The following is an 18,005-nucleotide window of genomic DNA, read 5'->3' on the forward strand; positions in this document are numbered from 1 at the left end:
AGTTTTGGCACCCTTGTTGCTAATGAGTTGACCATATATAATTAGGTTTATTTCTGGACTTTTACTTCTGTTCCGTTGATCTATGTATACCTTTGTGATAGCACCGCATTGCCTTCATTAGTATTGCTTTACAATAAATTTGAAATCAAGAAGTGTGAGTCCTCTTATTTTGTTTTTTGTTCTTAATATTGTTTTGACTGTTCTGGGTCAATTTTATAGGAATTTTAGAATCAGCTTCTCAATTTCTACACAAAAGTCAGCTTGATTTCCTGATTTGTATTGCGTTGAATCTGTAGATCAGTTTGGAAAGTATTTCCGTCTTAACAAAGTTAAGTCTTTCAAACAATGAATGGATAGATTTCAATTCATTTAGATCTTTAATTTCTTTCCACAATGTTTCATGGTTTTCAGAGTGTAAGTTTTGCACTTCTTTTGTTAAATTTATTCCTAAGTAGTTTATTCTTTTTAAGCTAGTATAAATAGAATTGTTTTCATAATTTATTTTTGGATTGTTCATTGCAACTGTATAGAAATAGAACAATTTTTGTATATTGATCTTGTATCTTGGAACTTTACTGAACTTTTTATTAGTTCATAATAGGATTTTAGTGGATTCCTTTTTATATACAAGATCATGTCATCTATGAATAGTTAGTTTTACTTCTTCCTTTCCAATCTAGATTTTTTCATTTTTTTCTTTTTCTTGCCTAATTGTTCTGACTAGAACCTCCAATACAGTAGTGAATAGAAGTGGCAAGAGAAGAAATCCTTGTCTTGTTGCTGATCTTAGGGGGAGAGTATCCAGTTTTTCACCATTAAGTATGATGTAAGCTGTGGGTTTTTCATACATTCCTTTTGTCAGGTTGATGAAGTTCCCTTTTATTTGTAATTTTTTTTTTTCCTCTTTAAATCATGAAAGGGTGTTGGGTTTTTTCCAAGGCTTTTCCTGCAACTATTGAGATGATCATGTGATTTTTGTTTTTTTATTATTTTGGTATGATATATTACATTAATTGATTTTCAGATGTTTTTTCATCCCTGGGATAAATCTCATTTATTTAGTCATGCAGTATAATTATTTATATATTTTGCTGCATTCAGTTTGCCAGTATTTTGTTAATATTTTGCCTCCATATTTATAAGAGATATTGGTCTGTGTTTTTCTTGTGATGTTTTTTCTGGTTATGGTACTGGCCATAAAGAATAAATTAAGATGTGCTCCCTTCTCTTTGGAAGATTTTGTGAAGACTTGGTATTAATTCTCCATATGTTTGGGTAAAATTTAGTGGAGAAGCTATCTGATCCTGAGCTTTTCTTTGTGGGTAGTTTTTTGATTGCTACTTTAATCCCTTTATTTATTGTAGGTATTTTCAGAATGTATGTTTCTTCTAGACACAGTTTCAGTAGTTTGTGTCTTTCTAGGAATTTGTCCATTTTATTTAAGTTATCTACTGTGTTTCTATACAGTTGTTCAAAGTTTTCCTTTATTACCACTTTATTTCTGTGAGGTCAGTAGTAATGACCCCTCTTTCATTGTGCTTCTAGTAATTTGAGCTTTTTTAATTTTTGACGGTGAATTTTACTCTATGTAATTTATATCTTAAAAAAAGTAAAAGCAAAAACCATTGTCTTACCTGTTTTTTCTTTTAATCTTCATATCAACTACTTTAGGATATCTAATTTTACTTTCTTCATTTTAGAGATGAGGAAACCAAAACATGAAAAAACTTAAGGCCTCGCCCTGATTACCAGTTACACAGGCAGGATCTTTCTCATTCAGTCTGAGCTTTATTTACTCTTTCTCCTCTGGATGAAAATTGGATTTTTTGTTCAGTTTTTAAATTCAAAATTCGGAAGCTGTTTATTCTTATTGCTTGTTAAAGTAAAATTTTCGGCCTTTTAAATATGGGTGGTGATCTCAAGCAGTTTTTGTGTTAGAAGCCAGCCCAGTTCCACCTGAGCTGACATACTGCTATTCCCTGAGCTCCCTTTGAGTGGTGAGGAAAGTTTATAGTTAGGATGGAAGAGAGTGAGTAGATACTTCAGGATTTTTTCTTAAATTTGGCTAAGCCATGATGGGGAAAGTGTTGGCTATTGTAGTAAAACCTTTTCCTTGACCATCTGCTGGCCCATATGCCAGTTGAGTGAGAAATGGAAGCAAGACAGCAATTAGGGTGCTGTGTAGTTTATCCTAATCCTCCTGTGTAGAGCTGGAACATGTAATGTCATGAGGACTCTGAAATGAAGGCAGTAGTTTTTTCTGATTTTCCACTTAATTTCTGATACCTTTCAAAAAATCATTTTCAATTTAATAAGGTTAGGTATTTGTTTTTATAAAGAGTAAACATTCTTTATGGCAGTAAGAAATTATTAAGTGCCTTCTGTATGCCTAGTATTCCACCAGGGGACTTATTTATCTTTGATTTGTTGGCTTTTTATTCTTTATTGGAAAGACCGGTTCACTTAAAGGAATTCTTTTAATACTGAGCTTTATAAATGTGCACCTCCCCTGCCTTTCATATTTCTCTGTGACCATTTACTGCACAAGTATTGATTTCAAAATATCTCTCAGATTCTTTCTTGGCAATTTGAGTTTGTGCATCTGTGCCAAAAAGGGATTATATTTGTTTCCATACACATGCTTTATAGGGCTATGTTCTTTTTTCAATAATTGTTTTACTAGAGTCAGTAGGAGGCTGGTTAATAGTTTTTCATACAGTAATAGAATTTTTTGAAGCAGAGAGAATGTATTTGTGAAATTTAAACATAAGCAAACAAGGACCAAAAGATTTAGGCTTTCATATTTCCTGTAAGTACTCAGAATTTTGAAATTCAGCAATATGTTTTTGCATTGGGTGAGCTAGTAGCTGCAAAAATAAAACATACAATAAAAATATGGACTGTGGCTGTAGGTAGCAGGCATGTAAATATGCCTTGGGTATACATGGTAATATGCATTAAATTAGGAGTCAGAAGACTAGGTTTTGCCACTCACCAGCGGTAGGAAGTCATTAAACCTCTGTCTGCCTCAGTTTTCTGATTTGTAGTACCTGCCTTGCCTGTCTCGTAAGTATGCAATGATATTAACTATGTGAAAGGATTGAAGAATTTAGAATTGTTCAGTTGTGAAATAATATTATTATAAGAGTGTGTGTTTATAGCCAGTTCACTGTTGATTATAGTATCATTCTAATGAAACCAAGGCCAGGGTCCTAAGGTTTAAAATTTTTTTTGATGTGAGTATGGGTATGTATGTATATGTGTGTAATTTTCCTTTATGGTATTAGGCAGGTAATGAAAATTGAAGTGTGTTATTCCATACAAATGGATGCCCATGGGTGGTTCATGTTTATGAGAAGAGTTGATGTTTGTAATCCATCTTAAGAGATGTTTAAGGTGCTAAGTAAACATGTTACATTAATATATTTAACCTCACTATAGATATTTTTAGAATAGTAATTTGAAATTTTAGATTTACTTCTCTTTTTTAAAGATCAAAAGATCATGAAATAATAGAACAGAGAATGGCATATTTTTGCTTTTGGTTCTCTTAAATGTTAAAAGAATCTTATAAGTTTCTTCCCTCATATTTGACCTTCGTTTTCTCGATATTTTCTGTAAAGGATTAATCTTCAACTCATCTTATTCCTATTTTATGTATAGATTGCTTTTCACTCCTGGCTTGTTCTTCTGCTGGTATGGTAAACATCCAGGAGGCAGGTTATATCTGCTATTCCAGCAGGGATTGGAAGTTATGCTGTTATTCCAGATATGCATTCACTGTTGTTCTCTGAGAGTGGATATACAGAATAGAGTTAACTGTTTATCAAACATGAGAAAAAAGTAAGTGCATAGGTCCCCGAGCCACAGTGGCTGTCACGAGTGGTTCAGGCAATATATAAACAATCACACACTCTTTCAACAGTGCTTTTCTTCTGCTGTGCAGACACAGACTTAACATGCTCAGCATCTTTAGAAAGTTTACTAAGTAGCTCACAAGCAGTGTGTAATAGAATTAGTGTGAGAGGCCAAATGTGGGCAAATAATTCAATGATTTTTTATTAATTTTTGTGTTCATACTTACATTTTTATTCATGTAGAAAGTTGTTTTAGAAATGTCTTTTTAAAAATCATTTTCTAAAAATTAACTTATCAGGAAAATGCAGTGTCTGACAAATAGGCTTATATTTTATGTAAAGAGACTAAATTTTCAGATGACATCATCTGATTATATTAAATTATGAAAAAGAAAATTCAGGTTATTAAAAATCTTTCTATGACTACAGCACTTTGGTAGTGATATTAATGCTTTGAGAGAAAGACCTACTTCTGGGAGATTAGAATCTCCTGAGGTTTTTATTACCTAAGCTCTCAGTTATTTTTTGCTGGAATTCTTATTAACTTCATCTGTTGTTCATTTGTCTATGGCATGGGGTGCAGTAATAGTCCTTCAGCTGGTTACATTTCTCTCTTGCTATATAGAAACCAGTTGTTCTATTGCTTATACAGTGGTTTTCCCAACATTGTACCATGCATTCTCCACTATTTGGTCAAGTTCAAGTTGATTTTAATTAATTTAATGGTAAGTTGCTTTTAAAAAACACTTTTATAATATGACATATATACAACTGCATTGAAGAAGTATTGACAGATAAGAAATTACATCATAGAGTGTTCTAATTTTGAATTTAAATTGAATATTGAGTCCTCTATCAGTAATAAGTAAAGCTGTTGTGTTTCCTTTCTTATGTCTCCAGAGAACTCGAAGTTGAGTGGAGTCTGCTTGGGAACTAGCACCATGATGCATATTTGTACCATGAGAGTTCCTTACATTTTATACCATTTAAGCAAACAGATTTAGCAGGTGACACATATGATTTTTTTATCTTCATAATATAACCTCAGTATATGCCCATGATGTTGAATAAATCCTTCTGGGCACATATTACTTTTTTGATTGAGATTAATATTGCTTTTGTTAAATCAGAGAAGAATTTCCCAAATGCCTGTGCCCTATTTTTAACCCAGCCCACAGTATCTCACCCTTTCTTCTCTTTACGGTACTTATTACTTTTTCCTTTTCCCATCCCTCACCTTTCCTTATCACTTGGCCCTTACATTTTTAATTCTTGATTTAATATATTTCAGTTACATTTCTATATGCGTTTAGTGTAAGCTACCTGATTTTTTTTAAGCAGTAGAGTTATTTATTTTTTACTTTATTAAAATACTGAGTTTATTTCACATGTATATTTTTGTCTCCCCACCATCTCCATGTCTGACCACCACTACTACCATGTCCCATCATAACATTCCATACATACTTAAAAGCAAGCAAAGGGTGGGGTTCCATCTTAAAAACTAAACAGGCATTTTCGGACAACACATTCTTGGCAATGGAACATGGACAACATTAATCAAACACGGTAGGGAAAGTTCTCACTCTGCATTATAAAAAGGATGGCCAAAGGTCAACTGTTATGGAAATGAAATAAGACAGAAAATTTTAACAAACTATTTAAACTATTTTCTTAAAGAGATTTCCTCCACTGCCAGAGATCTTGAATAGCCTCCTGGTCAGTCATCCAGAAGTAGTTCTTCACGTAATTGATGAACTTGGCTTCCACTTGGGAAGAGGACCACCTTTTTCTATACTTGCTTGCATTTTTGCTTTAATGTCTTCTACAGAACTAGGTCCTTTTGGTGTTTTAGGAGTTTTTTCCTGTTTTTCAAAGGATTCTTGACCTTTTGATCTTGGCGTTGATGGTTTTGAGTCTTTTGCATTCTGGTTTGATTTTTGTGTATTTTTGGCTGGAATATCTCATACACATTTCTTTACTGGAGCTTTTTCTTCAGTTTCTTCATCATCAAACTCATCGTCATCGTCGTTGTCATCGTCATCCTCATTGGCAGCAAGTTTTACCTTTTTATGTGGAAGCTTGCTACCACTCCCAGGGGCAGATCGCTTTCCAGACATATTTAAGAGTTTTGCATCCTCTTTCTCTACATCCTTGGATCCTGCATCTTCCTCCACAGCAACTAAGTGTTGTCCACTAATATGCACAGGCCCTGAGCCACACTTCAACCGTAAGACCACAGGTGGCTTTACCTCAAAGCACCCAAGGGAAACCATAGGCTGTACAGACATTTTCACAGTTGCCAGTGTTACTTTAATTGGGCTGCCCTCATACTTCAACACTGTGCAATGCATCCTTTGCACTAGCCCCTAAACTGACGGTTCTTAAAGATAACTGGTGCTCATTTTCATCGTTATCCACCTGAAGGTGATAATCTTTGGCCTTTAGTTCACAACCAAAAAGATAGTTCTGGGGCCTCAGGGGGATCATGTCCATGTCCATTGAATCTTCCATGGAGTGGTGGCATGCACTTAGGTGGGAGAGAAGGAGGACCGAGAGAAATGACTACTGCTCCGCAGAAGAGCCATGCAGGAAGGAATCACACCCTAAGCAGTAGAGTTCTAATTAAAAAAAAGAAAAAATTATGTTGCTTCTTATGTAAGGAGCATCCTAACACATGTCCTAAGCAAATCCCAGTCTGATTAGGATGGTTAATTTTCTTCAGAATTTTAGGCTTTTCTCCCCAGATTCTTTTACTCTAAGCATTGTGAATATGGTCTTTAAATATCTAAATTTTGCAATATATTTTTCTTAAAATATATTTGATTGATCATATTCTCTTTTGAGATTGACCTTGTTCTCTTTTGAGGCAGAAAAATCTTGAATCTTGAGAATGGAGGCAAGTAAGCTTTATATTATTTGTATTCTGCAGGTTGTCCCCTAATGGTTCTGTCTCTTTAGGCTTTAAAAGCAAATATTTAAATGGTTGTTATGATATTTATAAAATTAGGCTCAAATATTATTTCCCTTGAGGGTCAAAACACTGGTTTTATGCTACCCTAGTGAGTTTTTAATAATTTCAAGGTAATGTAATATTGAGAAGACCTCATGGGAAAACTTAATTTGTGGTAATTTTAAATATAAATGTATGCCATCTGGTGTGCACATGTGCTCTCTTTGTGTGTGTGTGTGTGTGTGTGTGTGTGTGTGTGTGTGTGTGTGTGTGTTGCATGCATACTTCTGAGGGAAGGGCTAGTGGAAGTGCTCATGAAAAAAAGCTGGTTGCATTCATTGCTTAACACTTAGTAAAACTTTGCATTTTTATACTGATTTCTCAGAGGTGAAAATGGACCAATGAAATATAAAAATATAAACGCACAATCAGAACATTTTTTTTTTTTGCTTTCTGAGCAGCCAGAACTATTCAGTATAGCCTAATTATAAGATAAAATCACTGTGTCTGTATACTACGATTATGTATCTCAAGCTTTATATTTCTGTTTCAAGAATCTTTCCAAATACAGGGGGGAAAAATGTAGGTGACGTGATACCACTGGTGAACCAGAAGTTAGGGAGATAATGATAGGAAACCTTAGACCTTATTATTTAGACATACTGGAAAATGTGTAGGTTTGGAGAATCATCTTTTCTAGTGTTGTCTGCCCTTTAGATCACATTCTCTACTTCTGTACATTCACTTCCAGTGCCATCAATTTTTCTGGAAATGACCACCCCAGGCGTTAGTCCTTAAGAGTATTGGTCTAAACTGTTGTTATTGTGGGCTCCTCTTCTGGCCTCACTCTTCTTTCAAACAACTGTGTTTCTGGACTTTATACTCCTACCAGTTATTCTGGACATTTGTCCCTGCCATGATCATCTGTAGTAGCTGCAGAAGCAAAGAGTTTTGTTCTTAAATTGCCCTTTATCTCCTTGCCAATCCGTCTGTTTGCTGCACTTCCAGAATCCCAGGTTTGAAGGTTGCCTTGATTTCTCAACTTAGTTGTTGGGTCTCCTCAGGGGAGAACTACCACTAAGAAAGAAAGAGACCTTGTTTTCTTTTGTAGGAAAGGATTCTTAGAATTGGGTTTTTTCTTTCAAATACTAATCCATAATATGTGCCAAAATACAGTGACTCAGTTTTAGCAGTTTCATCTATTAAACCCTGTGTTAAGTTTTGAAATAAACCTTCAGTATATTCATATGTAAAGGACAAAACGACTTATGAATATATGTCATCATCGGTATATATGTCTTATTACAAATCATTTAAAAAGTATATGTACATCTCTTTTATGAACCCAAATTGGCTTAGGTGCTTTAAAAATCTAATATAGAAAGTTAAAATAACAAAAATACCACCAACAAGAGACCAGACAACAAAAGAGTAGAACCACTGGATCTGATAGAAATATGGAAATATTAGTGTGCCAGTGTAGTCAGTGACACTTCTTCATGAATGAATTTTGTTATGGGTTGAATTGTGTCCCACCAAAAGACGTTGAAGTCCTAACCCTTAGTATCTGTGAATTAGACCTTATTTGGAAAGATCTCTGCAAATGGTCAAGTTCAGATGAGATCATTAAGGTGAACCCTAATCTGGTATGACCGTGTCCTTCTAATATGGAGAAATTTGAACGTGGAGATTGAGACACAGGGAGAAGGCCATGTGAAGACTGGAGTTATGCTATCACAAGCCAAGGAGCACCAGAGATTGACATTGCCAGCAAACCACCAGGGAGACAGAAGCCTGTAACAGATTCTCCCTCACAACCCTCAGAAGAAAGCAACTCTGAAGACACCTTGATTTTGGACTTCTAGCCTCCATTCTGTGAGACAAAAGTTTCTGTTGTTGAAGCCACCTTGTTTGTAATACTTTGTTATAGTAGCTCTAGCAAGCTAATATTTAATTCAGTAACAGATGATCTCATATCTATTTAAGAAGCCATAGAAACTTTAATGTTAGCGTCAATTTTAGAGGCTGGATTATTTACTCATGACAAATTATTTCCTATAAAAAGAATGTAAGGAAAGGCTGGTATCTAATTTACAACCTTGCTTGAAAGGTATGCAAGTAGATCTTTAAGATTACCCTTAGATCTGTTTTTCAAATTAAGGAAGTCCTTATTCAGTAAAGTCTATATAACAATATTGGATGTGCTTCAATGGCAAGGGTAAAAAAGCAAAATAAATTCAACATAGGTCAATAAATGTGGATATTTGTCCAAAAGGAAATGTAAACTGGCTTAGCAGCAAGATACCTTTCTTTTTAAATGATGTGCTGGTTTAAAATGCACTGACCTACTCTCAACTTGTAAGATTGGCTAACATCCAAACCTCTTGTTTATAGATGCTGCTAGATGCTTTGCTTAGCAACATACTTAATGGGACCACAGGGAATTTGGTTTTCTAGCTAAATGAGTTTAGAATGCTCAGATATAAAAGCAAAGGTTCAGGTTTTTTTAAAAAAGAACCTAAACCCACAAATAAAAACCAATCACAGATAGATTATTTTTGCAAATAATTTTCACAACTTTTTTGGTAAATCTAGATTTATAAATTATTTTAACATTCAAAATTAAGTTCATTTTTACAGAAAACATATCCAACAGAATATTAGTTTTCAAATTTCATCACAAAGGTATACACATCCAGTGTTCCTTAAATATACCTAAATAAAATTATCGAGAATGAAAAGTATTTTTATGCAAAGAATTTACTGTTTTAATGAAGTGAGTAGAAATTTATCTTCTTTCCAGTTTGTAATGACAGCATGAACAACACAACAACAGCTAGGTTAGTAGGCAGAGATCTGCAAAAAAAAAAAAAAAGCAGAGGTGAGGTGGTTGATGGAAAAGATATTCCAATTCATCAACATATTCTTCCTGCGAGTACCCAATAGCTCAGAAGCCACATCTTGGGTGTTAGGTCAGATCACTATAGCCTGCATACCTTTCTCTCTGTCAGTATTATTTTACTGGGGATTCTGATTCGAGTAATACAGAACCCATAGGCTCTTATATGTTTCTCAGAGTCAGTTCTTTTGTAGGCCAGTTCTTATGTTAAACTTAGAAAGATATTAGAGGGTAAGCATAATACTTGATTCTCCCTGTATTATATCCTGGGTAAGATACTTAGTCATTGGGAAGTGTGCTTCTCAGTAAACTTGAGGTGGGACAAATTGCAACAACCCTTTTGTTTTGGGAAGTTTGTAGTAATGTGATTCTCATTGGTGACCTGATGCTATTTGCGTTGAAGCTGAGGTGCTCTAGAGTTACGGTGTCCATATAATTTTTAGCTTGAAGGGAGACCTATAAATAACTAGGCTGGAAAATCAGGTAAACTAGTAAGGTCCAAGGCAAAATGAAATAAATGGTCATTTCTGATAGAGCAGACCCCCCCAAAAAATCTATAGAAAGTGGAAAAAAATACGATTTGTGGTTCATGAGTGAAGTCAACAAGGAAAGTCTGGAACAGTAATGAGGATAATCAGTTAGATGAGAGTGAGTCAGGAGTAGCTAAAATTCCACATTATTGGGCATACACAGAGGGAAGAGCTGAAGGCCAGCTGTGAAGAGGGCAGGTGTGTTTCCTGACCTAGTCAGGAAAAATTGAAATTTCAGTAAAATAAGTAATTAAAAAGCACTAACAAAATTAGTAAAATAGTAAAATAACTTAAATACATTAAAAGATAAACAGCTGCTGTGGAAAATCTTATGGCATTTTCTCAAAAAATTAAAAATAAGATTACCGTATGATCCGGCAGTTCCACTTTGGGGTATATATCCAAAAGAATTGAAAGCAGGGTCTTGAAGTGATATTTATATACCCACATTTATAGCAACATTATTCACTATAACCAAAATGCAGAAGCAACCAAAGTATCTATTGATGGATGAATGATTAAGCAAAATGTATGATATACATACAAAAGAATATCATACAGTCTTAAAAAAAGAGGGAAATTTGGACATATGCCACAATATAGATGACCCTTGAAGACACTATGCTAAGTGAAGTAAGCCAATCACAAAAAGACGGGTACAGTATGATTACACTTGTATGTGGTACCTAGAGTAGTCAAAATCTTAGATACAGAAAGTAGAAGGTGGTTGCCAGGAGCAGGGGGTAGAGAGGAATGAGAGATTATAGTTTAATGGGTACAGAGTTTCAGTTTTGTAAGATAGAAATGGTGATGGTAGCACAACAATATGAATGTACTTGATACCACTATGCAATTAAAATTTGTTACAATGGCAAATATGTGTATTTTGCCATAATAAAAAATAATGGAGAAAAAAAACAGACTACAAAACTACACAAAAAAGTAAAGTAAATAACTTAGTAAAAAAAAAATTAGTTTACAAACAAAACAAAGAGAAAGTAATTCCCTTTTCAAGCTGTTTATTTGAATTAAGGCACTTAGAAACTGAACAGACGCTAGTTTGTGAGTTCTGCCAGACTCCTATTCTTAATTATGTTCTTCCTTTCAGACCCATCACAATAGAGTTCATAGATTTATGCTGTTTGAGTCCAGTTTTCTGGGCCTCAGCATTAGGTCACTGTGTACTGTTGTATCATTAACCTGTTTTTGATAACTGGGCTTCTCTTTGCTTTGTTGCAGGATGTCCTCAACCTTTCTTCCCATTCCTGTTAACTCTCCATCTGGTCTCAATCTCTGAGCCCATGATGACTTCCCTAGTGACCCAGAGCTTCCTCACAACATGTCCTGTGAATGGGGCCCATCCACTTAGTGACAGGCCTCCCTGTGGTGCTTACTTGTCTTCCTAGCTGGCTTTTGTATCACCTTTAGCTTTCCTAGACCTCTGCCTAGTTATCAGTACTCCCTGTTACTACATCTGAGGCAGGTCTTCCTCCTTCCTTTCCTCTCTTCCCTCCTGCCATACAGTTGTCTGTTTCTAATAGTTGCTGCCACACTATGCCCTTACCAGTTGTCAGTTTCTAATGCTCTAAATGTTATGCTCAGTTTTCCACCAGTACTTTCTTTTTATAGCTATCTCAGGTATTTTGTCGTATAGCCTGTCTCATGGTAGCTGGAGCTAGTTTCTGGCCTCTTCCTCATCCATTCTACTCTTTTCACTTGTAGTTAAGGCAACCACAGCATAGTCTCTTCTGAAATATGGCAAAGCTGAGACAAAGAGTATTCTCAGTAAGTGATAGCAGACTATTGAGTTATGGACTGAGATCCCTTATAGAATGCTTCTGTGTAGAGCCACTGCTTCCACTATTAGGTTGGGATATCATCAGCTGAGTCCCAAGTCCAGTTGGCTGCATGGCACCCAATACCTATGCAAAATATATTAAGCCCTTACCCTGTTCTACCCCCATCCAAAGCTCATGAAAACTCTACCAGCTAAGTCTCCCACTGTCACCATCCTACACAGCCACTTAGGGTTTAGTTTAATGTTCTAGGACAAGGCAAGGCTCTAGACATGACAAAATTGAGACTAAATTCTGGAATATTTAGAGTTAGAGAGTTGCCAACCTTTTCTAGAGTGTCCAAGACAGATCAGACACTAGTTAAAGCATCGAGGATAGGTTTTATTCGGTTACAAACTGTTGCAATGGGGAACTGGGTTCAGTATGAATTGAACTCAATTTCATTGGAATAAAAGGCTGGATGCCATTTAGAGCCTTGATGTGCTAAGGAAAAGGCATTGAGAGATGTTTATGGGAAGTGGTCTATGTGACAAGGCCACCTAGGTTTGTCATTCGCACTTAACCAGAGAAGAAACAAACTTTGGGTATCTTTATGACAGGAGGCAGTGGTGTAAGTTAGAGCAAGGTGCCCAGTGGAAGTTAGGTCCTTATTATCCCACAGGGACTGGGATTGAGCATGAGAGTTGTCCCCTGAATGCTTGCATTTAATAGAGACAGCTTTCAGGTTCTTGAAATAGTTTGTGGTGATGGATTTACATCCCAAAGGGCAGAGACCAAATTTATAATTGCAGGTTTTCTAAGGTAACTGCTCCAAGGTAGGGGAGGGGTTCAGAGCCTATCTGCTTATCATCAGATTTTGGGCTGGAAGAAACAGTAAATTCTGGCAGCATTGAGCTTTTCCACATAAGCACTTAAAGGGAGGGCTGGAGTCATCCTAAAAGTGTGGCCTTGAGCTGTTAGAAACTATGCTAGTGTTCAAGTCTCTCAATGTTTACATGTGGTGGGGTGTGTGTGTGTGTGTGTGTGTTGTGTGTGTGTGTGTGTGTGTGTGTGTGTGTGTGTGTGTGTGTGTGTGTGTGTGTGTAGAGAGCAAAGAATTTATGCTGACAGTGTTGTTTTTAGAGGCAAAGGTTGAGGGCTTTGAGAGCTCAAAGGAGCCTCATTAGAGTTTGGTCAAGAGGTAGCCTTTGGCAAGAGCATCCTTCCTAGCTGAGACTTTTACCTAGCATTGGGGCTTGAAGAGTACACGCAACAGGTAAGTAAGAGAACTGACAGCTCAAGATCAAGAATCTCCCATTATCCACAAACATGTCTTCTGTACAGATAAAATCCTTTTAAAATCAGATAATAGATGAATCTGAATGGAGGATGTGCCATCACTTATCTGAGTAGGTGACAACACTTGGTGACTGTAATATATATTTTTACAAACTTCAGTATATTTGTGTTGTACTTATAGACATTTTTACGTGCGACATTTTTCCTCTTTAGTCATGCCAGACTTCTTCTTTATGTTGTATTACTCTGAGAGCATGTTTTCTTGAGGTCATTGCTTCTTGAGATAACTTCAGGGACAAATTCCAATACAATTCTAATCAAAATTTCAGAGCTTATTCAATTTCTTTAAATTTGTATTACATTTCGTCAGACCTTGCACACTTGTAAAACTCCCTGGAAACATGACGTGTATGCATTTAGGGAGATGTGGAAAATATAATATTTAACAAAATGTTAGTAAGCAATTTGTTTATTGATATATGTAAAACTACTGGTATGGCCTCACTTTTGATTTGCAATCATTGATTTTATGATTTTGACATAAACTATTTCAGTGTACTAATCAGAGCATCTAAACATGCTTTGGACTAGTTAGATATCTAACAGGTTTTTTTAACACAAGTGGTAACTCACAAATTCACACATGCTCATATATTGTGGAGATTCAGCCTCAGAGGTTTATTTAGAACAATATCCTAATATAGAATTTTAAAAAAATGTTGGGTCTTTTACTTGAAGTAGAGACATTTAATTTTGTCAAGTTGTCTTAAACCTGCCAATAAAAGGTATTTGCAAATAAAATTAATGAATTGCTTCTTTGCTATTAAAACAATAAACATTTTATTCATTAGGATGAAAACAAACTTTGTAGACAGTGACTATCCTGAAGTCTTTGTGCCACTGTTTCAAGAAAATTGATATTTAATTTTGTTTATCCATACAGTGCACTTGTTTAGAATACAAATTACTCAGATCCTTGAATTCTTGAGGAATATGTTTTGAGGCACTTGTTAAAATTGAATATATCATCATAAGGTATCTTACAATTCATCATTAATAATTATTTCCTGAAGACTCTTCATGGGTACCTTTTTCTTTTGCTGATTTACTAAGAGTTTTTTTTTTTTTTAACCATAACTGGGTATTTGATTTTATCAAATCCTTTTTTTTCCTGCATTTATAGAGATGATTGCAATTTTCTCTTTTAGCCTGTTAATATGGCGAATGACATTTATATATCTTTTAATTGTAATCTCCCTTGCATTCTTAAAAGCCGAATTTAGTGAAATAGTAGAAATGTTTTACTAGATTTGATTTTTTGTTTGTTTTTGTTTTCATTTTTTTGTGGTTTTTGGTGGCTGGCTGGTGTGGAATCTGAACCTTTGATGTTGGTGTTATCAGCACCGCCCTCTGGATTTGATTTTTTAACATTCTGTTGAGGATATCCATATATATGCACATGAGCCAGAGGGAATATTATTTTCTGTACTCTTGTCATTTTCTTTTTCTGTTGTCAAGGTTATATAGAGTTGGGAAATAAATTACTCTTACCTTCCACCCCTTTTTTCCCATTCTCTGGAAAAGTATAAGATTGAAATTCTTTGTTTACTGAAAGTCTGATAAAACTTACATTGAAAAATCTCTTAGTCTGTATACTCATAAAAAGATGTTAAGATAATAATTCCATTTCTTTAAAAGTTGTAGGTTTATTTGGATTTTATTCTTTCTTGGGATTGACTATATTTATAAGAATATTTCTATTTAATAAAAGTTAAAATTTATTGGCATAAAATTATTCATGGAATTCTCTTAATATCTTTTAATTGTGTTGTATCTCTGGTTATTTTCTCTTTTTTATTTCTAATATTTCTTTGCTTCCCATTTTGTTGCTTTGCCCCTTACGGGTTTGTCACCCCACTTTCCCTGGGTAACGGAGCCGCAAAGGATTACTCAAAGCCTATCTCTTCTGAGCAGTGAGAAGCCCTGAAGTGGTTAGTCTACCCCAGAACCCTCAAGCAAGAGGCATCCTTCCTTGGGAAATTAACCCCAAATTGGGGTTCTCTTCCTGCATTTATTCTCCAGCCCAGGAAATTACAGGAGGAGACATAGGTGGGGTTAAAGTTTTAACAAGTTTAACAATAGAAGCTGGTAACATTTAGTAAAGACAAGTCAGATGACATTCCATTAAGGCAATTAAGTGGCCCACTAACAAATCTTGATCTTAGCAAACATTCCTTCTTAAAGCAATTTCCCGGTATCTTTACACATCAATCAGTAACTAGTCTGTCCTTGAGCCAGCAACCTTGCTGTGTTACAGATTTTTATCTTACACCAGAGACTTTATAGCCTGAGGAAAATTTCTTGTCCTTTGCAAGGTCAATATTTGAAACCGCAAGGCTTTGGAAAACCAAGCCCTGTGAAGTACATTTGCTTTATAAATCCTCTACACTTCCCCCCTTTTTCTTTTAATTTTTCAAACGCACCAGAAGTTTATCTGAAATCTTAGTTTCTCAGAGAATTAGCTTTGGGCTTTGTGATTCCCCATTTAATCTTTATTTTCTGTTTCTTTAATTTTTGTTCACATCTTTATTTCCTTTCTTCAACTATCTTTATTTTTATTTCTTATTGTGTAACTTCCTAAGTCGTATATTCTTAGGTCATAAATTTATGGGCCTTTTTCTATCTTAATAAAAATTAAGTCTTTAAAGTTTCAACAGGGAGTACCCAAGATATACTGTGTGTGATAATTAGTAAAGAGTCAGTTGGGTCATAGATGCTCATTAGTTTACTCACTTATAAGCAAAGTGACTTTCTCACCATCCTAACCTTAAAACACATATGATTTAAATTTGAAAGTGAGATGTGGATTGCAGTGGATTACTCTAATATGTATAAATCCAGAAAAAACACAGCTCAAGGATTTGTTAGTGGGATTTATCATTTTTCCTATAAACAGCAATTATATTGAGCATTTTGGTTATAGCTTTTTAAAATTTTCAAACAACTTTATAATAATATAAACACAATTATGGCAGATTTTTTGAATGAATGTAAGTGAAATTTGCTTTTAATATGCCATTGTATTTGTTTGGAGATATTTAGTACTGATTTATTCCAGTTGTTCATATTTATGAGGTGAAGAAGAGCTTAGCATCATATCATCCTTAGTTTTAGCCAGAATTAGAATTTACAAACTGAGCACTAAAATACCCTTTACAATTCATATTATTCAGTAAATAAATGAAGAACCAAAGGTCTAAAGCTGCACTGTGTGATATGGTACCACTCTCTTTGGAGCACTTGAAATATGGTTAGCATGAATTGAGATATGTTCTAAGTGTAAAATACACATTGGGTTTTGAAGAATTAGTAATAAAAACAAGTAAAACAATTAAGAATTTTTATATTGATTACATCTTGAAGTGATAATATTTTTGGTATATTGGATGAAATAAAATACACTAGCGAATTTTCAGCTGTTTCTTTTTACTTTTTTAAGGTGTCTATGAGACAACTTAATACATACATGGCTCACCTTATTTCCATCAGACGGTGCTGGTCTAAGAGTTTATTTCTTCATGTAAGCCCTGATGGTAAATTGGTGAAAAATTTAGAAACAAAACCCAGGTTTATTAATTTCCTATGTAAGGCCCTGTGCCTAATTCAAAATAGTTTGTTGGCTTTTCTTCCCTTTTGTTTAGTGAGTTTATACTCATTTTTGCTGGCTGAGTGTTTTCTTAATTTGGAGAAGTGCAAAAAAAAATCACAGGAAAGGCTATTGTTTCTTCAAATAAAACACATGAAACAGACTAAAAGTTTCAAGTTATCAACATCATGAGCACCAACCTGAACAGAAAATACCCTTTCTTAATAGAATGCTGCTAGAAATATTTCAAATTTCAAAACACTCATAATTTTACATGACCTAGTTTAGAATTTCTAAAGGTACATTGTGACATTTGGTGGAATAAATAGCTAGCTAACTATTAAGCTTATACTCATTAAAGACGAGAAGAATCTCCATTTAATTTTTGTCATGCTTATTTCATTGATAGTTTAAATTTAGGTGGATGCACATAGCATTTACTGAAGGAAGGTTAGACCAGTCCCTAATTTTCAATTAGATTTTGTGTTATCCGTAGGCTGAATAGTTTGTTATAGAGACTTAGAGTTTATCCCACAGAACAACTTTTTTCTTCCATTTGATAATTCAAGAAAACTGGAATAAAGAACCCCATTTTTCATGTACATTATTCAATGTAATACATATGTGTGGATATTTGAGAAAATGTTAGCACAGTATAGCTTCTCACCTGTTTAGAAACAATATCATAGAGAGTTGTATGGCACCTTTGAATAGGACAGTGTCCTAAAATAACTGAAAGCTATGTGATTTGAAAAATTAGTATTTTGAATGGAAGTTAAATTTGCATTTCATAACAGTTTTTCATTCTAAAATTACTCAGCAATTGTGAAAGCACATAATTACCTCCCAGTTTAATTGCCACTACTTTCTGTATGAAGTGAACAGTGTTTAGTTGCAAGTGCTATAATGGATTATGTTATACGATTAAAAAATATCACTCTTATGAATCATGTATTGACAGTCACTAGTGTTGGGTTTATTTTGTATGCAATGTTGTTTGGAGATTGTGTGTGTGTGTGTGTGTGTGTGTCTGTCTGTCTTTCTAT

At 34.7% G+C, this 18,005-nt stretch overlaps 1 protein-coding gene and 1 pseudogene across 7 annotated transcripts in view; one reads left to right on the forward strand and one right to left on the reverse strand.

The window, feature by feature from the left end:
- The window catches only part of IMMP2L (inner mitochondrial membrane peptidase subunit 2), an 896,337-nt gene that overhangs the window by 376,409 nt on the left and 501,923 nt on the right, over positions 1–18,005 (forward strand). The window lies entirely within an intron of this gene.
- LOC134380673 (nucleophosmin-like) lies at positions 5,524–6,371 on the reverse strand (annotated as a pseudogene).

The sequence above is a fragment of the Cynocephalus volans genome, chromosome 6 (assembly GCF_027409185.1).
Source record: "Cynocephalus volans isolate mCynVol1 chromosome 6, mCynVol1.pri, whole genome shotgun sequence".
Lineage (NCBI taxonomy): Eukaryota > Metazoa > Chordata > Mammalia > Dermoptera > Cynocephalidae > Cynocephalus > Cynocephalus volans.